Here is a 23,162-nt window from a genome sequence, read left to right on the forward strand (position 1 = left end):
GATTATAGGTCTAGAGTTAAAGGTGAACTTAAACTTATTAGTAAACATGCTTCTATGGTTACCACTCAAGTAGAACAAGTACTTAAGGCTCAGAATGATTTGCTCAATGAATTAAATAATAAGAAAAATGATAATGCTGTTAGAGTTATGACTAGAGGGGGTAAAATGACTCAGGAACCTTTGTATCCTGAGGGCCACCCTAAGAGAATTGAGCAAGATTCTCAGAGAACTAATGTTAATGCACCTAGTTCTTCTAACAAGAAGAAAAAGAAAAATGATAGGACTTTGCATGCTTCTAGTGAACCTGTTGTTGACACACCTGACAATCCCAATGATATTTCTATTTCTGATGCTGAAACACAATCTAGTAATGAACATGAACCTAGTGATAATGTTAATGATGATGTTCATGTTGATGCTCAGCCTAGCAATGATAATGATGTAGATATTGAACCTACTGTTGATCTTGATAACCCACAATCAAAGAATCAATGTTATGATAAGAGAGACTTTGTTGCTAGGAAGCACGGTAAAGAAAGAGAACCATGGGTTCAGAAACCCATGCCTTTTCCTCCTAAACCATCCAAGAAAAAAGATGATGAGGATTTTGAGTGCTTTGCTGAAATGATTAGACCTATCTTTTTGCGTATGCGTTTGACTGATATGCTTAAAATGAATCCTTATGCTAAATACATGAAGGATATTGTTACTAATAAAAGAAAGATACCAGAAGATGAAATTTCCACCATGCTTGCTAATTATACTTTCAGGGGTGGAATACCAAAGAAACTAGGAGATCCAGGAGTACCAACTATACCATGCTCCATTGAAAAAACTATGTTAAAACTTCTTTATGTGATCTTGGAACCGATGTTAGTGTTATGCCTCTCTCTTTATATCATAGACTTGATTTGAATAAGTTGACACCTACTGAAATATCTTTGCAAATGGCTGATAAATCAACTGCTATACCCGTCGATATTTGTGAGGATGTGCCTGTTGTGGTTGCAAATGTTACTATTTTAACGGACTTTGTTATTCTTGATATTCCTGAGGACGATAGTATGTCCATTATCCTTGGTAGAACCTTTTTGAATACTCCAGGGGCTTTTATTGATTGCAACAAAGGCAATGCCACTTTTCATGTTAATGGTAATGAGCATACGGTACACTTTCCGAGGAAACAACCTCAAGTCCACAGTATCAATTCTATTGGAAAAATTTCAACAATTACTATTGGAGGTTTTGAATTTCCTATTCCTACTATCAAGAAGAAATATGATATTCTTATTGTTGGGGACATGTATATCCCCGTTGAGGTAACCTAGTGTTATTCGAAATTTCTCCGGTTTCATGCGATTCAGAATGAGTTTGTTAACAAGACTTGATCAACCTTGTTAGTGGATTCCTTTTGATGAGCATGAGATGGATGAAGTTAGAAAGCACAACCTTCTGTACCCTCTTTTTACTTTCTGTTATTTATATTAAATAAAGCAAAAAAAGTATTTTCTGTCTGTTTTCTAAATTATCCTTGCAATAAAAAATACCCTGAAAATAAAAGTTCTCCAAATGCCCTGAAAATGAAATATGATTTTTTTCCAGAATATTTAAGAATTTTTGGCACTGAGAACACATCAGGGGGACCCACCGTGTGCCCACGGGGGTGGAGGGCGCGCCCCCTGCCTCGTGGACCCCATGTGAGTCCCCTCCACTTATTCTTGCACCCACACACTTCGTCTTGCTCCAGAAAAAATCATCCACCAGCCCAAACCCGAGTTCTTGCTCATCTTGCTGTCATTTTCGATCTCCTTGCTCAAAGCTCCATTCACAAAACTGATTTGGGGGATTGTTCTTCGGTATGTGACTCCTCCAATGGTCCAATTAGTTTTTGTTCTAGTGCTTTATTCATTGCAAATTTTTGCTTCTTAGGTGACCCTGTTCTTGAGCTTGCATGTCAAATTTATGTGGTCAAAAGTAGTTTTAATGCATGATATAGCCTCTAGGCACTTGTAGAAGTAGTTGCTATCAATTTTGTTGAGTTTGGTTCATTTTTATTTTAAGTTTCTAAAAATTTCAGAAATTTTCAGAAAAAGATGAAGAGATTCTTGAGGGGCTCATCGAGCCGAAGCTCTAAGGATAAGCAAGGTGAGGAGAATAAGAGGCCCAAGTATAATCTCCCTCGTACTTCGGAGGTTCGGCCGTGTGAATGTCCTTGTGATGAGTTCTTGAGAGAAGCCGGGATTTATGAAGATTTTTATTATTTGGCTGAGAACGCAAGCTTCACCGACTTCCTCCAAGACCAGCGCGAACAGTATCTCTTACTCACCAATATTTTTATGCAAATTTTCCATTTCCATGCTAGGAGATCACCACCTTCGGTGGAATTTTATTTATATAATGAGCATAAGGAGATGCCACTTTATGATTTTTGTCGGATTTGTAGGATACCTTTGAGGGCAACATAGAGGGACCACATCGTAATGATGTGGAGGGATTTATTGATACAATTGCTGTAGGGGAAACGAGGAAAGTTTCCTATGCAAGAATCACTAGCATACATTTTCCTGTTTAAGAGGAGATCGCCAATCAGTGGCACCCCGAAGACCCTCCTCAGTACGACCCCAGCTACAACTTTGATCTTTGGGCATAGACCAACTTAGGCCAAAAGCCTAAGCTTGGGGGAGTACGTATTTCTCACCGACATTACATTCATGTTCACACACTCATGCCAGTTGTCGGTGCTCATACTTTTTCATTGTATCATCCATGCTAGTTTATTTTGTTTTTCAGCTTTCTTCTTGTGTGTTTGAAAAACCTTAATAAAAACAAAAAAAAATTAGTTGTAGCTTTTAGCTAGTTTACTTTCCATGCTTGTAGTATTAGTAATTAAAAAGAAAACCTAAAAAGATTTCTTGTTCTTCTTTTGCTTGTTGGGAGCTTTCCCGTGTAAATAGTTTTATTTCTTTTCTTGTTCCTTGGGGGTCGAGAGGAGAAGACCACGATGAAAATGTTGAGTGGCTCTCATATGAATTATTGTTGATCTAACAAAGAGCCCACATTACCTTGTCTTCTCCCTTGAATTGAATGCTTGCAGATTCCAGCTTAGTCCAATGCACGTGCACTATTATTATTATCCACACCATTTGGTCGTGCAAGTGAAAGGCAATAGTGACGATATATGATGAACTGACTGGGAAAAGCTGGTACGAACTCGACCTCTTTTTTTGTAAATATGATTAGTTCATCGTTCCTGATTCAGCCCATTATGAATGAAACATGTTTGCAATGACAATTAGAGATTATAGTTGCTTATGCCATGCTTAATTTTCTAGGAGTTTGTAATGGTTTACCTTGCGTGCCAACATGCTATTAAAATGGTTGTGATGTGGTATGATAGGGTGGTATCCTCCTTTGAACGATTCGAGTGGCTTGACTTGGCACAGGTTCACGCATGTAGTTGAAACAAAATCAACATAACCTCCATGATATTTATGTTCATGGTGAATTATATCCTACTCATGCTTGCATTCAGTGTTGATTAATTTTAATGCATGTTCATGACTGTTGTCGGTCTCTAGCTGCTCGCTTCCCAGTCTCTTTCTAGCCTTCACTTGTACTAAGCGGAAATGCTTCTTGTGCATCCAACTCCATAAACCCCAAAAGTTATTCCATATGAGTCCACAATACCTTCCTATATACGGTATCTACCTGCCGTTCCAAGTAAATTTGCATGTGCCAAACTCTAAACCTTCAAATAAACATTTTGTTTTGTATGCTCGAATAGCTCATGTATCAACTAGGGCTTTATGTATCTTCCATGCTAGGCGGGTTATTCTCAAGAGGAGTGGACTCCGCTCCTCACTCACGTGAAAATGGCTGGTCACCGGGATGTCCAGTCCCATGCTCAAATCAAATCAAAATAATTGCAAACAAAACTTCCCCAGGATTGTTTAGTTGGAGGCACCCGTTGTTTTGGGCAAGCCATGGATTGATGCTTGTTGGTGGTGGGGGAGTATAAACTTTACCATTCTGCTTGGGAACCGCCTATAATGTGTGTAGCATGGAAGATATCGAGATCTCTCGGTTGTTATGTTGACAATGAAAGTATACCACTCAAAATATTATTCATCTCTATTTGAAAACCGAGCTCTGGCACCTCTACAAATCCCTGCTTCCCTCTGCGAAGGGCCTATCTATTTAGATACATTAAAACTGAGCATCTTTCCAGCCCTCTCAGGCTATTAGCACTTTCAGCCTTTGGATCATCACCTTGGAACCTTTCTGGCCGTCAGATTACTCTTAATCCCGCCACGAATTGTTGTGTTTCCTAAGACCGACCGTTTTCCTGCTGGGCCGCTGCTCCGGTGACTATTTTGGACATCTGGTGTGAAGTTGGGCCTAATGGGCTTGTACGAGTCTCCTTCCGTCCAGCTACACCCCACAACGCTCCTGTTGCTCAAAAAAAGAGAAACCTACGATGCTCCTTTCGTCTCTCGGACTCTCACGCACGACCTACCCTCGCCAACCCTAGGTGTGCCGCCGCCATGGTATTCATCTCGTAGCCCCTCAACCGTCTTTGTCTACGCCTACTCGCTGCTGTCCTCTTTCTCATGTATTCCTTGAAGGCGCAGCAGGGCACATCTTTTTCTTGAGCCTGCGATGAGCTCCATCCCCAAATCAGTGGCACAATACATCCCTAAAGCATGTGTCAAATTTTTCAAGCCATATCTGGAGTTCTCGGGCGTGTCGTCGGCAGATCCACCACGTCGAGCAACTAGCCAGAGGTACGTACAGACATCTAACCAATTTCACTTGGGGAGGCCTCTCGGTTGGGAGGGGCTCAGGGCGTGCATCACTTCGAGGGTCTGGAATGGTTGTCAGATAGGTTCCTTCAAGTGCAACTTCCAATTTATTCTAGATATGACTTCTTTTTTTATAGATCCTTTGTACTAGATGTCAATAGAAGGTGATTAGTATATTAGAGACTTTAAGAAATTTGAATCGGAAGTTGTCAAACTTGAGTACCTGAATTTTGTTGATCCACATAATAATACTGCATGTTATATTGAGTTCATGTGCACTATTAAAATGGGGAGTCACAACAAGACGAGGTTACATGCAGAGACGCTAGAAGGGCGACACGTCCCTGCTTCGGGCATCACGGACCTCATGCCGATCAGGTTGGTATGAACCGGTGCTCGACTGTTTATCTGTTCAACGGGCAAAAACGATCTGCTGTGGTTTGAAGGAAGTAATCAATCTTCAGTTTCTGGTTGACTCAAGATGGATGATGTGTGCCACTTTCCTGTGACGCTCAATGGAGTAGGTGTGACTTTCTATTTTCTTTAGTACAAGCATCTGTGCATATAAGCTTACCTCACCTGTCACTCTCCGGTCACCCTTACTACTCCGACAACAGAACCTCTAGCAGCATGGTTCTTGGCTTGGTTACTGTCTATCTACATTTGTTTCTTTCCTGTACAACCCCTATTCCACGCAATGATTACAGTGTTCTAATATCTCAACAATCCTTATTTTGTGCAGGTGGTGTCCATACTGGTTGGAGTCAATTTTTTCGGGTAAATCTTGGAGACTGGTTCTGGCATTTTGAATTGGGTAATCTTTTAGTCTTCAATCTCATATGGCCATTGGACAGGTTATTACTAGCGCATTTGGGGAATTCTTAAGTTTCCACCCCCAATGGATAGCGGCTGTTAATTTTGTTTTAAAATTCTCTATTTGTTGATTTGGTTTTCGCTCCAAGTTAAATGGATTTGTGCAAATTTTCTCTAAAGTAAATGATTGGTCATGGCAGATAATTACCAATGTAGAGTAGCAATTATGCAGACTTCCTCTAAGAATTACTTCATGCTCCGGTTCCTTTTTTCTGTTATGTCTTGTGAGCATACACAAAGCTGTCCAGGGAATATATATCTTATCCAAGAAGCAAAGGTAAAATCTAATTAGAAGAATGCATGTTTTTAGTAGTAACACCAAACCTCCTTATTGGAAATGGGTTCCTGTGGTCTCCACCAGATGTGTGTATGGATGCTAGGTCAATTTGTTTGCAGTTATCCGCTAACCCGGGAAACACCACGGAACCTGTACGGCTCTTAGAATCAGACATCATAGAGCAGCCATTCCGGCAATTCTCAAATGTTGATGTCCATTCCAAGGTTTACATAGATATCTTTCCATGAAATAAGTAAATTGTAATTAAAAACAAGCCCGTCATAAAGGAGGATCTATACTTACCAATTTTATTTCCATAGATTGAAGAAATGAATGAAAATCATGGTTTTTGTTTAATACGTGAGTATCCTATTTGAATCCTTCTTGCTATTTTTATGAGGCATCACTTCACAATCTACATTTATGGAGCTTCCTTCAGTATGTAGTCTATAGATGTAACTTTATTTATTGGTCCATAATTTTATATAGATGACATCTCAAGCACTTGCTCAAATAAATTATAATTTATTTATACAGGCTGGTGCTGATGTGAATAAAATTGACCATATGGGCATTACTTGGTGGCAGCAACGAATAGTGTCCTACCTGGTATGACGAAGTGCTTACTAGATGCTAGTTGAGGGAGTCCTAGATTAGGGGGTCTCCAGACAGCCGGACTATATCCTTTGGCTGGACTGTTGGACTATGAAGATACAAGATTGAAGACTTCATCCCATGTCTAGATGGGACTCTCCTTGGTGTGGAAGGCAAGCTTGGCAATACGGATATGTAGATCTCCTTCCTTGTAACCGACTCTGTGTAACCCTAGCCCCCTCCAGTGTCTATATAAACCGGAGGGTTTAGTCCGTAGGACGAGAACAATCATACCATAGGCTAGCTTCTAGGGTTTAGCCCCTACGATCTCGTGGTAGATCAACTCTTGTAATACTCATATCATCAAGATCAATCAAGCAGGAAGTAGGTTATTACCTCCATCGAGAGGGCCCGAACCTGGGTAAACATCGTGTCCCCCGCCTCCTGTTACCATCCGCCTTAGACGCACAGTTCGGGACCCCCTACCCGAGATCCGCCGGTTTTGACACCGACATTGGTGCTTTCATTGAGAGTTCCATTGTGTCGTCACTGTAAGGCTTGATGGCTCCTTCAATCATCGGTAACGATGCGGTCCAGGGTGAGGTTTTCCTCCCCGGACAGATCTTCGTATTCGGTGGCTTCGCACTGCGGGCCAACTCGCTTGGCCATCTAGAGCAGATCGAGAGCTACGCCCCTAGCCATCAGGTCAGGTTCGGAAACTCGAACTACATTGCCGACATCTGCGGAGACTTGATCTTCGATGGATTCGAGCCTATACCAGGTGCGCCGCACGATCACGACGAGCATGATTTAGCTCTGCCATCGGACAGTGTTCGGGAGATCACACCTGCAACTACTCCGGCCTTCAATCCGGAGCAAATTGTGCCATCCGAGGATGGGTGGATAGACCTTGCCATGGAGGCTGCACTCTCAGTGGCGATAGAGCCGGATACTGACTTCACCCCTTACGAGAGCCGTGTTGCCGAACCACTGGATTCGTCTCCGGCCACGGACTCCGAGCCGCCTACGTCCATGCCTATCGAATCCGGTTGGGCGCCGATCATGGAGTTCACCTCCGCGGATATCTTTCAGCACTCACCTTTTGGCGACGTGCTAAATTCATTAAGCTCTCTCTCCTTGTCAGGAGAACCTTGGCCGAACTATGTCCGACTAGAATGGGATGCGGACGATGAAGAAATTCGCTCCCCACCCACCACCCACTTAGTAGCCACTATTGACGATTTAACCGACATGCTCGACTTCGACTCTGAAGACATTGACGGTATGGACGACGATGCAGGAGACGAACAGGAACCACCGCCCACAGGGCGCTAGACCACCACCTCATCATATGATATACACATGGTGGACACCCCCAAAGAAGGCAATGGCGACGAGACAGCGGAGGATGACCCCTCCAAGAAGCAACCCAAGCGCCGACGTCAGCGACGCCGCTCTAAGTCCTGCCATAGCAAAAGTAGTGATACCGGCACAAGAGACAATAACACTGCGGATAGTGCCGAAGACGACAACAATCCCCTCCAGCACGATTTAGAGCAGGAGGGTCAACAAGCTAGCCCTCCAGAGTGGTCAGCAGATGGAGAATCGGAGGAGGACAATTACATGCCTCTCTCCGAAGACGAGGTGAGCCTCGGCAACGAAGAATTTATCGTGCCTGCGGATCCCGTCGAGCAGGAGCGCTTCAAGAGCCGGCTTATGGCCGTAGCAAATAGCTTGAAGAAAAAGCAACAACAGCTTCAAGCTGATCAAGATTTGCTAGCAGAAAGATGGACCGAAGTCCTTGCGACCGAGGAATACGAACTCGAGCGCCCCTCCAAGAGTTACCCAAAGTGCAGGTTGCTACCTCACCTCGAGGAGGAAGCGTTGAAACCTACATCACCAGCGTATGATGCGGCTGACGGGCCACCTCATGGCTGAGACAGAGAGGCATTTCAACCCGAAGTCTAGCCCGCACCCCGATGGCAATCAAACAAAAATGCCAAGGCCCGGGGAAACACGCGGGACCAGCGAGACGTATTGGAAAACAAGGCAAAACATGCAAGATTGATCTACGGATCACGGGGGCGCGCACCAACACGCGATGATGATCGTCATGCCGGATACACTAAAAGCAAATCCGGCCGAGCCGAACACGGCAGACAAGACTCGTATGAACCGCGTCGTGATATAGCCCGGCACGGAGGCGCCGCACACCCCTTATGCTTCACTGATGAAGTAATGGATCACGAATTCCCAGAAGGGTTTAAACCCGTAAACATTGAATCATACGATGGTACTACAGACACCGTGGTATGGATAGAAGACTTCTTCCTCCACATTCACATGGCCCGCGGGGATGACCTACATGCCATCAAGTATCTCCCGCTAAAACTCAAAGGGCCGGCTCGGCATTGGCTCAATAGCTTGCCAGTAAACTCCATCAGAAGTTGGGAGAACCTGGCAGAGGCATTCCTGGACAATTTCCAGGGCACTTATGTACGACCACCGGACGCTGACGATTTAAGTCATATATCTCAGCAGCTAGGGGAATCAGCCAGGAAATTCTAGACCCAGTTCCTAACCAAGAAGAAACAAATTGTCGACTGTCCGGATGCAGATGCCTTAGCGGCATTTAAGCATAATATCCGTGACGAATGGCTCGCCCAACACCTCGGCCAAGAGAAGCCAAAATCCATGGCAACCCTCACGACACTTATGACCGGCTTTTGTGTGGGCGAAGATAGCTGGTTGGCTCGTAATACCAATACAACAAGCAAACCTGGCATATCAGAAGCCAGGGATAGCAACGGCAAGCCACGACGCGACAAACACAAGCGCCGCAAATATGGTGAAAACGCCGAAAATACGGCAGTTAATGCCGGGTTCAGGGGCTCAAAGTCCGGTCAGCGGAAAGGGCCACCCAAAAATAAAAATCCGGGTCCATCCAGTCTGGACCGCATACTCGATCGCCAATGCCAAATTCATGGCACCCCAGAAACGCCAGCCACCCATAACAACAGAGAATCCTGGGTCTTCAAACAAGCCAGCAAGGCAGGCGCCAAAGACGAAGAGGGGTCTCAAAGCGGCGATAGCGACGAAGAGCCCAGATCACCGAACACAGGAGGGCAAAAGAAATCACCCCATATTCAATCGGTGAATGTGGTAAATACCACCCAAATTGCAAACTCGGACCAGATATGCACCCTTAGGGATGGCGACACAACGGAACTAGCCGCCCCACAATATAAACTAGGGACGGTCACCTTCAACCGCACAGATCGTACAGTTAACGCCAATCAAGGCAATCCAGCCACACTAATCCTCAACCCAATAGTAGATGGGTTCCACCTCACTCGAGTCCTTATGGACGGAGGTAGCAGTTTAAATCTGCTTTACCAGGACACAGTGCGCAAGATGGGCATCAATCATTCGGTGACAAAACCCACTAAAGACACTTTTAGAGGCATCATACCAGGTATGGAGGTTAGCTGTACAAGCTCCATTGCCCTTGAGGTAATCTTCGGATCACCGGAAAATTACCGTATCGAAGAGTTAATCTTCGAAATCGCCCCTTTCCACAGTGATTATCAAGCACTGCTCGGACGAACCACGTTCGCTCGATTCAACGCGGTGCCACATTATGCCTACCGTAAGCTCAAGATGACCGGTCCACGCGGCGTCATGACGGTTCATGGCAAGGCCGAACCTTCCTTCGGCACCAACAAATACACCACTGACTTAGCAGCAGAAACAACGAGCAGCACCTTGCAGCCGAACCTTGAGTCGACGTCCAGGCTCCCGGACACTGTCAAGGGGCTCCGAACTACTTCGCGGAAGCATACCCCGGCTCGTCCAGAGCTCAACTAAACACTCCGACGAAGGCCATGACAGGCCGAAGTCAGCGGTTCAACCGCCCTCCGGCACGTAAACATTTCTTATATTTCCTTCGCATGTTCACCTTTGCACCGACTAGGACAGACTACACGGAGGCAGCTTGAAGGCATTAGGGAATCCTTAGACATTCCCCGCAGTGACCGTCTGGCTATATTACGGATCCGCACTCAACCTCTTCCCCCTGGTCATAGCAGGTTCGGCTATCACAACCCCTTTTTATCACATTACTTGTACCCATACACATAGAAGTATTATTCAAATACAACATGTGGATTTATATGACGTTTACCTGCTGATTATTTCTTATCGAAATCATTTTGTCAAGTGGCATCCGTACACAGCGATATTCCTTAAATATGCCAAGGGCTTCGTTTTTCCCGTAACACGGCAATAAAAGTCTGAACACCTTCATGGAAGTTCGGCACCCTGAACCTATATCATTATATGCATCAGCTCCGAATCATGTCTTGGGTCAATAGTTGGGTTTGCCTGGCTCCCATGTTTTGGTACCTTACGTTCCGCTATATCGGCTAAGGTAGCACTAGGTGAACTACTGCGATTGTGTCCCGGTTCTTCCGGATGAGCACCTCAGTAGAGAAAGCTGAAAAATGACTATCATGATACGGCAAGAGCTGGTCAGCTGTTCGAGCGGTTACAAAATCTTTAAGGATTTCTCCCGCATAATGCCATAACCAATGCAGCGTGCGATGGATCGGTTTTTCTCCGATCAGGCGATTATAGAGCCCCTAGTACGGTCTTCCGAACACAACGGGCTGCGCCGACCATCTAAAGCTCCTATGGCTAAGTGAGAGTGATAAAGCCCTATAGTCCGATTGCCTGGTTCGTTGTGCTGAGCACCTCCTTCAGAGGATGCAAAACTGAGATAAAGAGTGCTTAGGTTTATCCCGAACACCCCCGTACTTCTTACGTGGGGGCAGAAGCCGACGACTGGCCAACTCTCAAGTTTAATATAAAAACGGCCGCACAGGAGGGTAAACTTTTATATAACAGGCGACAAATAAACGACCTTGTTCAAACATTACAAAGGACAATATGATTGGAATTCATGGAAATATAATGTCCTTGGTGCATAGCTCCGCTGCAAGGTAGGATCCTTTCAGGACACTCTCATAATATAATTTGGGCTTGCGGTGCTCCTTCCCCTCTGGCGGTGCTCCGGTCATTAGCTTTTCGGCATCCATCTTCCCCCAGTGCACCTTTGCGCGGGCGAAGGCCATTCGCGCTCCTTCTATACAGAACGACCACTTGATGATGTCAAGTCGAGGGCAAGCGCTTACAAGCTGCCTCACGAGCCCGAAGTAGTTGCTTGGAATCGGCTTGGCAGGCCATAGCCGGATAACCATATCTTTCATGGCTAGTTCCGCCGCCTTATGTAGTTCGATCAGCTGTTTCAGTTGATCGGCAAAAGGCACCGGATAATTCGGCGCCAAATACAGCGACTAGAAGAGCTTATCTGCGATGTTCCTTTCTTCGACTCGGTAGAATTGGGCGGCATCTGATATGCTGCAAGGTAGCTCGGCAAATACACCTGAGAAATCCGGATTCAAAATCAGAAACATAGTTTTCCCTTCAAATACTTGCTTTACATGGGAAAAGCCTTACCCGCCGTGATCTTCATCGCCTCTCGGATCCCCTGCAGGAAGCTTTGGGTTTCCCCTCGGGCATCACTCGTGGCTTGACGCGCCTTGGTGAGTTTGGACTCTTTCTCCGTTAAACTCCGCTCCAAGGTCTTGCATTTACTTATGGCCTCTTGCAGCTCCTGCTCAGCTTTAATAACTCTGGCCTCGTGTTTCTCACGAAGAGTCCGCTCTGTGGCCACCTTTTTCTCGGCCTAGGCAACGGCTCTTTTGAGGGCCTCGACTTCGGTCATAACCCCTAGCACAAATTATGCGGCTTATTTCATACTGAACATTTATTTCACAATAAATGCACGCAACACTTGTGCATACTTTGTTTATCCCTCAACTGCATTTTCAATTGGCCAAGTTCTTCTATGGCCCGCTCCAGACTTTGATTCAGTCCAGAGATCTGCGCAGTACGAGAGGCAGCAGCCGCTACAGGTACCTACTTGAAACAGAAGAGAAATCAATGTCATTCAATGAGTCTTCCTGCGATCATCAATTCGATCCCCTGTCCGGTTCTTTCTTTCACCGAACAGTGTATCCGGGGCTACTATCTATACTATGACACTCTTCGACAACTCATAAAACATACCTCAAAGCCTCTTATAAGGCTGATACATGCTTCGTTGAGTCCACTCTCAGTTGACTGAATCTTCTCAATCACCGCACCCATAAGGGCACGGTGTTCAGCAACGATGGAGGCGTCTTGCAACGCCACCAACAAAGCATCCGACACTTCTGGATGGACAGAGGTCGCCGGCGGAACATGCACGCCCCCTCCAGCCGAAGGAGGCTGCCTTCTTGATTCTGGAGCCGTATAGGTCTCTGGAATCGCATCCGGTAGGGAGCCGAACTCAGGATCGCCCCCGCCGTTAGACCCCATGGGAATCTTTTCCCCCACATGTCCGGCCCCTGCGGTTTGACCTCCAGGCGCCGCCTTCACGGTTTCTTCCTTTCCTCCTTGGCCGGGGTCCTTCTGGGACGAAGCCTCGGTGTTATGCACCTGTTTGGAGGAAGGGGCCTTTGGGGGCGTCCCGCTCTCCATAGCATTTGAGCTCAGCAGGTCCTCTGATGAGGATTGTTTGGTACGGGACCTCGCCGGACTACAAAAAATATATGCTCAGGTTAAAATACTAAGCCACAATGAGTCCGGACGCTTAAACATACTCGGATTTTATATACTTACGAGTTCACCAGGGGCTGGGCCCAGGGATCCCATGCCGGGACTCTATCGGCGGCGGCAGTGGACTCCTCCGGAATAGGAGCCTTTCCCCTTTTGGGCAGTTCGACCTCCAAGGGTGCGGAGGCCGTCCCCTTCCTTCTTCCCCCCATAGGGGATTCATCTTCCTCTTCCTCTTCATCCTCCTCGGAGGCGGAATGGGCATCAGAACCTTTGGATATTGTGTCCGAAGTGCCGCGGCGACGAAGGCCGCCCCGGGTCTTTTTGGCCTCCTTCTCGGCCGTCTTCTTCGGCACCTTGTAAGGCGCCAGGACCAGCATCTTCATCAGAAGTGGGATGGCCGAGTCTTCGGGCAGTGGGACCAGACAATGGATCCGCTCCGCCTTCTTCGTCCAGCCCTAGGAGAGTTGAATAACACGCGTTAAGCGCTTCCTTTGGGTCATGCGGATAGAAAAGTTGGATAAACTCACCGAACTTGCAGGGCGGGGCAGTTGGTACCCGCGGTCCTCGGCGGAGTCCGGCCATGATTTGCTGGACTTGAATAGAACCTTCCAAATGTCCTTGTGCGAGGAGCCGAAGAACCCTCGCAAGGTTTGGTGGCTGGCCGGATCGAATTCCCATAGATTGCAAGTCCGGTGTTGACAAGGCATTACCCGGCGGACTAACATCACCTAGACTACGTTGACAAGTTCAATGTTCTTATCTCCCATATCTTTAACGCGCGTCCGGAGCACCGATAGTTCATCGGACGAGGACCAGTCCAGGCCTTTCTTAACCCAGGATGTAAGCCGCAGAGGGGCACCGGATCGAAACTCGGGAGAGGCGGCCCATTCCTTGCCGCACGGCTCAGTGATGTAAAACCACTGCTGTTGCCACTCCTTGACAGAATCATTAAAGGTTCCCATTGGCCATATGACGTTGGGCATCTTGCTCACCATAGCGCCCCACTCGGCGTGCTCGCCGCCCACCACCTTGGGCTTCACATTAAAAACCTTCAGCCATAAATCGAAGTGTGGAGAAATGCGGAGAAAAGCCTCAGACACGACAATGAATGTCGAGATGTTGAGGATGGAATTAGGGGACAGATCGTGAAGATCGATCCCATAATAATACATGATGCCACGAACGAACGGGTGGAGGGGAAACCCTAGCCCGCGGACAAAGTGAGGGAGGAATACAACCCTCTCGTGGGGTTCCGCAGTGGGGACGATCTGTCCCGCGGTCGGGAGACGGTGGCTGATTTTCTTGGCCAGATACCCGGTCTCCCGAAGCTTTTTGATATCCTTCTCTTGGACGGTAGAGGCCATCCATTTGCCTCCTGCTCTAGATCCGGACATCTTTGGAAGACCTTTTGTGGGCAGAGAAGGTGAACGCTTGGGCGCTGGAGCCTGAGCAGAAGGGAATGAATCGGGAAGAAGGCGTGGGTGAAAAGAGTGAATCCTTGTCCCTTTATAAGGGCGGAAGAGGCAATGCGCCTCCCCACTCACCTGGTAAAACCTCTCATTCCCCAAGCACCATAATTGATGGCGCGGTTGGGTTACCCACATCCGTATTGATGAGAATCCCGTGATAAGGGGACATGATCTCTGCTTCGACAAGACGTGCCAAGGAAACCACCTCGCGATATGTGCAATAGATGGTTGAGAAAAATGGTTCAAATAATGACCGGGCCGTGGTATGATGTCATGCTGTCAAACGTGTCAGCAGATTAGATTTGTGGGAATATTATTCTCTCTACGGTAGTATGTGGAACTTGTTTTGCAGTGCCGAACACTATCCTTGTGTTCAAAATCTTCTATGGAGTATTCGGAGGAAGAACCCGCCTTGCAATGCCGAAGACAAATCTGCGCGCCGAACTCATCGTCATTGAAGCCTGGTTCAGGGGCTACTGAGGGAGTCCTAGATTAGGGGGTCTCCGGACAGCCGGACTATATCCTTTGGCCGGACTGTTGGACTATGAAGATACAAGATTGAAGACTTCGTCCTGTGTCTGGATGGGACTCTCCTTGGCGTGGAAGGCAAGCTTAGCAATACGGATATGTAGATCTCCTTCCTTGTAACCGACTCTGTGTAACCCTAGCCCCCTCCGGTGTCTATATAAACCAGAGGGTTTAGTCCGTAGGACGAGAACAATCATAATCATAGGCTAGCTTCTAGGGTTTAGCCTCTACGATCTCGTGGAAGATCAACTCTTGTAATACTCATATCATCTAGATCAATCAAGCAGGAAGTAGGGTATTACCTCCATCGAGAGGGCCCGAACCTGGGTAAACATCGTGTCCCCCGCCTCCTGTTACCATCCGCCTTAGACGCACAGTTCGGGACCCCCTACCTGAGATCCGCCGATTTTGACACCGACACTGGTGCTAACCCAAATGTTCCTGCCAGAGTGAGTTAATGAGTCTTATATTGTTTCCTCCTCTGCCTTTATGATCCCATTTTCATGCAATACAAACATAAAAGTAGTTTTATGTTTTTGTTTCTGGGATACTGGAAGAGGGGATCTTGACTGTTGAGGTCATTAAAGTAAACTTTGCTATTTAGATTGATAAAGTTGAAATCTGATCTTACTTCATGCATTATAGTTTTCATTTCCACTAGAGGATTTCACTTTCATTACCAGTGCTGTTGTTTTGTTTAGCATGGCCTGGGATATTTCATGTTCATGTATCAAAGACTTTTATTACCAACATTGATGTTTTATTTAGCACATCTAAAATCTCACACCTATAATCTGAATGTTGTGAGTATTAAAGACATAAGACTTGCTATTTTATAACTTGGTAGGTCCCAACTTGTGTGCAAGCTACCATGCGAGCTACCAATTGAGCACCGAACAGAGATTGAAGTATTGTGTTCTTGTTTCTGACTGAATTAGCGCTAATGCACGATTAAGGTGTGGATGGTGCATGTAGCTGTACGTGTAGCCGACAGAGGATGACAGATTGCTTCTTAAAGTTTAGTGCTATGGCTTGGCGAAGTACCTATGCTAATTTGCTATCAGTTTGATTTTTATTTTGTGATTTTGTTTTATTATAGCTTGAATCAAACAGTGATAGTGGGGTCTGTAATCAATTTCCTTTAGATATAGTTGTTTTTAAGATCCAGTTTTGCCTGATACCGGCTAGCACACCGACCATATGGATACATCAAGCGTTGGATTGAGAAATATGCACTGTGTCTATCAGTTTTCTATTGTTCACATTTTATTACAAATATTAGCATGTCTTCCAAGTATCTACAAATAAGGCGCATAACCAACCCATTGAAAATGATTAAACTTTAATTATGGACTCAAGTATGAAAAGAAAACAAAAAGGTTGTTGATAAACAACTCAACATTTTTACATAAATTCCTAGCACTTCATACTATAGTTAAAAAGGACGGGTGCGGCAACGCGCGCCATTAATGATCTAGTTTACCTTTATGTTGAGTCATCACCCTTTTATTAAAAAGCACCAGTTGGAGAGCACCCCTGTCATTTGCATGTATTACTGTTAGTTTACATTGAGTATGACTTGACTGGATCTCTTTTACCATGAATTACAATTTCCAGTCAGTCCTTGATCTTTAAAGGTGCTTTGCATTTATGTTTTGCGGTCTCAGAAAGGGCTAGCGAGATACCATCTTGTTATATCATATTATGATTGTTTTGAGAAAGTGTTGTCATCCGATATTTATTATTATTGCTCGCTAGTTGATTATGCCATTGATATGAGTAAACATGAGACCTAAATGAATTTGATTTACATATTTACAACAACAAGAGCAAACAGAGTTTGTAAAAGTTTTCTCTATCACTTTCAGTTTGTCAACTGAATTACTTGAGGACAAGCAAATATTTAAGCTTGGGGGAGTTGATACGTCTCCGCCGTATCTACTTTTTCAAACACTTTTGCCCTTGTTTTGGACTCTAACTTGCATGATTTGAATGGAACTAACCCGGACTGACGCTGTTTTCAGTAGAATTGCCATGGTGTTATTTTTGTGCAGAAATAAAAGTTCTCGGAATGACCTGAAAATCAATGGAGATTATTTTGGAATATATAAAAAATACTGGTGAAAGAATCAACTTCAGTGGCCCACACCCTGTCCACGAGGGTGGGGGGCGTGCCTACCCCCTGGGCGTGCCCCATTACCTCGTGGGCCCCCTGATGCTCCACCGACATCCATCCTGACTCCATATATTCACGTTCGGGGAGAAAAAATATGAGAGAAGGATTCATCGCGTTTTACGATACGGAGACGCCGCCAAGCCCTAAACCCTTTCGGGAGGGCTAATCTGGAGTCTGTTCGGGGCTCCGGAGAGGGGAATCCGTCGCCATCATCATCAACCTTCCTCCATCACCAATTTCATGATGCTCACCGCCTTGCGTGAGTAATTCCATCATAGGCTTGCTGGATGGTGATGGGCTGGATGAGATTTATCATGTAATCGAGTTAGTTTTGTTAGGGTTTGATCCCTAGTATCCATTATGTTCTAAGATTGATGTTGTTATGACTTTACTATGGTTAATGCTTGTCACTAGGGCCCGAGTGCCATGATTTTAGATGTGAAACTATTATGTTTTCGTGAATATATGTGAGTTCTTGATCCTATCTTGCAAGTCTATAGTCACCTATTATGTGTTATGACCAGTTAACCCCGAAGTGACAATAATCGGGATACTTACCGGTGATGACCGTGGTTTGAGGAGTTCATGTATTCACTACGTGTTAATGCTTTGGTCCGGTACTCTATTAAAAGGAGGCCTTAATATACCTTAGTTTCCAATAGGACCCCGCTGCCACGGGAGGGTAGGACAAAGATGTCATGCAAGTTCTTTTCCACAAGCACATATGACTATATTCAGAATACATGCCTACATTACATTGATGAACTGGAGCTAGTTCGGTGTCACCCTATGTTATAACTATTACATGAGGAATCGCATCCGACATAATTACCCATCACTGATCCATTGCCTACGAGCTTTTCATATATTGATCTTCGCTTATTTACTTTTCCATTGCTACTGTTACAATCACTATAAAACCAAAACTGCTACCGTTACATTTGCCACCGTTACCACTACTATCATATTACTTTGCTACTAAATACTTTGCTGCAGATATTAAGTTTCCAAGTGTGGTTGAATTGAACACTCAGCTGCTAATACTTGAGAATATTCTTTGGATCCCCTTATGTCGAATCAATAAATTTGGGTTGAATACTCTACCCTCGAAAACTGTTGTGATCCCCTATACTTGTGGGTTATCACCGCGGAGAACTGGATCCGGCAGCGGAACATCGTCTATGTAGAACCATTCCGAAGACCATTGCGGGTATACCTCTTTGGGAGTTCCTATGAGGTATCCGGATCCGGCTATACGCCATACCTCGGCACCCCCACTTCAAATATGGAACCTCCTCGATGGCGGGGAACAAGGCAAAATAATTTCCTCCATAATTCAAAATGAGCCTCGATGCCTAAGAATAGCTCACAGAGGGCAACGAAACCTGAGATGTGCAGAATCGAACCTGGGGTGTGTCGGTGTACAAAAGTAGGGGCTCTCCTTTTGACCCCTTTACTTGTGTGCAGGCGGTCAGAGCCACGCGCCGCGGCCACACTTAGCAGGGCAGAGGAGGGAAGCCGGAGAGAAGCCGAAGCACCAAGGCAAAGAAGACAACGCCAAGGCCGAGAGCACAAAGAAAAGAGGGACGAAGAAGGTTTCCCCGACAAGACCCTTGCTGGGGCAGCCTCAGCGGCCCCGACAAGACCCTTGCCGGGGCAGCTCGCCCAACGCCAGCGGAGCGCACCACCCTTGAGCCCACGGTTTCCAACACCATCAACCACGTTGGGCCAGGGCTCGGGAGGCACCTCCATGGTGGCATGCAGATCTTTGTGAAGACAAAGAATACTCAATATCAGATGAGGACTAGAAGACGGCGACCCTCAGCGGGATCCTAGCCGAGGAAGTCCACAAGGCCCAGCAAGGCCCCCGGCAAGACCCTTGCGGGGGATGATGGCAACGCCCCGGCAAGACCCTTGCCGAGGGCATCAGCAGGGCCACTACCAGACCCGTACCAGCCAAGACTACCGCCACCGTTCGCATGCAGCTGCCAGCCCAACCAGCTAGGCAGGCACCTGCGTGGCAACATGCGACTTCCAGGCCAAATAAGCAGGCACCTGCGTGGCGGCGTGCGGACCTTCATGAAGGCCCTACCACTGCGCCACCTCAGCTGCCTGCCTGTCTACATGGCACTGCATGCTCCTGGGTGCATGTCAAAGCGAGGAGGAGCGGCGACGGACGGGACGGGCCTCATTCCCGTCCCCGATAAAGCTAAGGGACACCTAAGCGATGCATTAAATGCGTCTTGTCCTGTAATACTGGCGATAAGCTCGCAGTACTGTAGGCCTTTCCACATCCTCTGTGCCATTGTGGTAGCCCCTTTCGACTATAAAAGGAGGCCCATGGCGTACTGGAGGGGGATTCAGCTCTTTTGAACTGCACAGCCACTGTAGCTAGTTCGAGAGCCCAAGAACACTCAATACATCCACTAAAGAAGGACTAGGGTTTTACGCATCCTCGCGGCCCGAACCTGGGTAAACGATCTTTGTGCTAACTGTTAATCCTGCTCTTCTCACGACCCCGCGCCCTGGCAACCGTAGTAGGGATTCTTGTGATCCCATAGGTGTCGTTTCCCACCGACATATTTGGCGCGCCAGGTAGGGGTCGCAGTTGTGAGAATCTGGTCTAGCAGTTAGCCTAGAAGTTCTTCGTCGCCATGACTCCCAAGAAGAAGGCGGCCACGGCGGTCGGTTCATCGGGAGCCGGACGGCCCGTACCGGTGCGGGCGAGCAGCGGGCCGATCGCGGACAGAACCCGAGGCGCGACCCGCGAGCACCAACATCACTCTGGCAGTCAGAGCCTGGCAAGCGGCGTCGTTCGTGTGCAAGGCGACGGGCCACACGCTGCGAAATCCAGAGATGGATCTGGGCCCCCCGCAGACTGTGCGGGACCCTCCGGGGGCGCCGCCGTACCACCCGCGGGCGGCGCAGTGACCTCCAAGACGCCCACTCCGGCGCCCACAGCGCGCTCTTCCTAGGTTGTGCGCGACGAGCAACGTCACCACACCGGTGACCCTGGAAGCCTCCGTGGGAAGAGTCCTCTGCGTCATCCGCGGGACGAAGGAGGCCAGCATGCCCGCCGAAGTGCTGGCGAGGACGGTGCACAGCTGCTGAGCCGTGACAGAGCTCCTTCTAATGTGGTTAGAAGTCGAAGCGCGCCACGGTCCACACAGCTTTCACCACCGCCCACGCTAGCAGAAGCCTTGGCACGCGCGCAGCTGCTCCTCGACCCCCCCACCCCCCGCACGGAGAAGCTCGACGAGTGGAGAGCCACTATCCGGAGCCTCGTCGGCGTCGCCAACAAAGACGAGCCACGACCGGCGAGGCCCTCAGACCGGTGCTCCATCGAGCCACTGCATGTTGGCGGTGGAGGGGCCGAAGGCGCCGCGGCCACGATGCACTCTCCTCCTCCATGCTAGCCACCGCGGATGTCAGTCCATCGTGATGATGCTTGTGATGACATTTCCATAGCGTCGTCCGACCCATGGACCCGCGGCAATCATCGCCAGGTTCTTCAGGAACGAGCCCATGAATACACTTGAACCACCATCAAGCGCCGTCGCGATATGCGCCACCAGTCAGATAGGCGGGCGGGGCCTGCTATGGACCACCCAGCACCGGGAGGCTCCGGCGGCCTACCTTACAAGGTGGGTTGCCTAGCCTTTACCCGTGAGCTGCGGCAGTTCCAGTGGCCGTCCCACCGCACGTTCAAGCCCGATGTCGGCGAGAAGTATGACGGCAAGACCCACCCATCAGAGTTCCTCAGCATCTACACCATCGCGATGCAAGCCGCTAGAGCTCGTGATGACAAGGTGCTTGCCAATTACTTCCCGTTGGCCCTGAAACCCAATGTCATGTCTTGGTTGATGCACTTGCCGGCGGATTCCATTTCTTCTTGGTCAGATCTGTGCCACGAGTTCATTGGTTCCTTCACTGGAGGCCACCAAGCTCATGGCCAGGTGAGTGATTTGCATATCATTCCCCAGAAGGAAGGTGAAAACCTGTGCAAGTACATACAGAGGTTCAGCCGAGTGCAGTACAACATCCCGGATGTTCATCCTGCCGTCGTGATCAGCGCATTCCATTAGAATGTGTGTAACCGCAAGATGCGTGAAGAGCTGGCGATGAACAAGGTCAAAGACATGGCCGAACTTTACGTTTTGGCCGATAGATGCGCCCGGGCTGAAGAGGGAAGGAAGTACCCCGGCAAAGACGCTGGTGCGGAAACCGACTCTACCAACAAAGACACCGCCGCCCCGACGAAGAAGGGCCGGCGTCGCAGCAGGAAAAGCAAGGACAAGACCATGCTTGCCGTCGAGGGATCCGATGACACCAGCGCCGCCAAGAAGGCCAAGGCAGACGACCCCGGCAAGGAGATTGCTGGGTGCGCCGCTTGCCGGGCCTTGGCGTGTGTCGACAAGCCAGGAGGCTCCGACAAGAAGTACTGCAAGATCCACCGCACCAAGGGCCACAACCTCCAGAACTGCTGACAAGTTGAGCTGCTTGCTGAAAAGAAAAAATCCGAATATGAGAGGCGGGACAAGGAGAAGGGTCGGGATGGTGTCGAAGGATCCGGCAAGAAGCATGGCAGCCAAGGAGGTCGCCGCGGCAAGGATAACCAGAAAGAGAGGCCCGCCCGGGGCCGCGACAAGAAGCAGGAAGACGATGATCATGACGAGGACGACGAGTCCGGTGAGCATGAGTTCCAGAAGGCTACGGAGGCCATGTGCGTCGATGGTGGCGCCTCGCTGCACACTTCTCACCGCCAGCTCAAGCAGTGGGCATGTGAGATTACAGCCGCAGAGCCATCGTTCAACGCTCAGAAGCCACTGAAGTGGTCCAACACGCCCCTCATCTTGACGCCAAGGACCACCCTGACCACACGACTGCGATCGGGTGTTTGTCGTTGTTGGTCTCACCAACGATACGAAACCTCAAGGTGAAAAAGATGCTGGTTGACGGCGGGGCCGGATTGAACTTGATCTCGCCCGTCGTGATCAAAAGGCTACAAATTCCTGATGGAGACCTTGAGGAAACGGGTACGTTTCAAGGGGTTAGCCCGAGGAGGAGCCATCCGAAGGGGAAGGTCACATTGCTCGTGACGTTTGGAGGTGAGTTGAACTACAGGACGGAGAGGATCGTCTTCGATGTGGCCGAGATCCCCTTGCTCTACAACGGGATCCTTGGCCGCCCGACACTAGCCAAGTTCATGGCGGCGTCGCACTACGCCTACAATACGCTGAAGATGCCTGGGCCGATGACCATCATCACCGCCTGAGGGAGTCCTGGATTAGGGGGTGTTCGGATAGCCGGACTATACCTTCAGCCGGACTCCAGGACTATGAAGATACAAGATTGAAGACTTCGTCCCGTGTCCGGATGGGACTTTCCTTGGCGTGGAAGGCAAGCTTGGCGATGCGGATATTCAAGATCTCCTACCATTGTAACCGACTCTGTGTAACCCTAACCCTATCCGGTGTCTATATAAACCGGAGGGTTCTAGTCCGTAGGACAACTTCATCATACAACAATCATACCATAGGCTAGCTTCTAGGGTTTAGCCTCCTTGATCTCGTGGTAGACCTACTCTTGTACTACATATATCATCAATATTAATCAAGCAGGAGTGTAAGTGCATCTAGTGCCACCCCTAGTTGGTTTTGGAGTATTGACGACAAACCTAGTTGAGGGACTAATGTGTTTGTGAGAATTGCAGGAAAACACAGGTAGAAGTCCCTCATTGATTCGGTTTTATTACCAGAGATGACCCCTAAAAATGTACGAAG

This window comes from Triticum urartu, chromosome 2A (genome assembly GCF_056163025.1).
Source record: "Triticum urartu cultivar PI428250 chromosome 2A, HENAU_Tu73, whole genome shotgun sequence".
Taxonomy (NCBI): domain Eukaryota; kingdom Viridiplantae; phylum Streptophyta; class Magnoliopsida; order Poales; family Poaceae; genus Triticum; species Triticum urartu.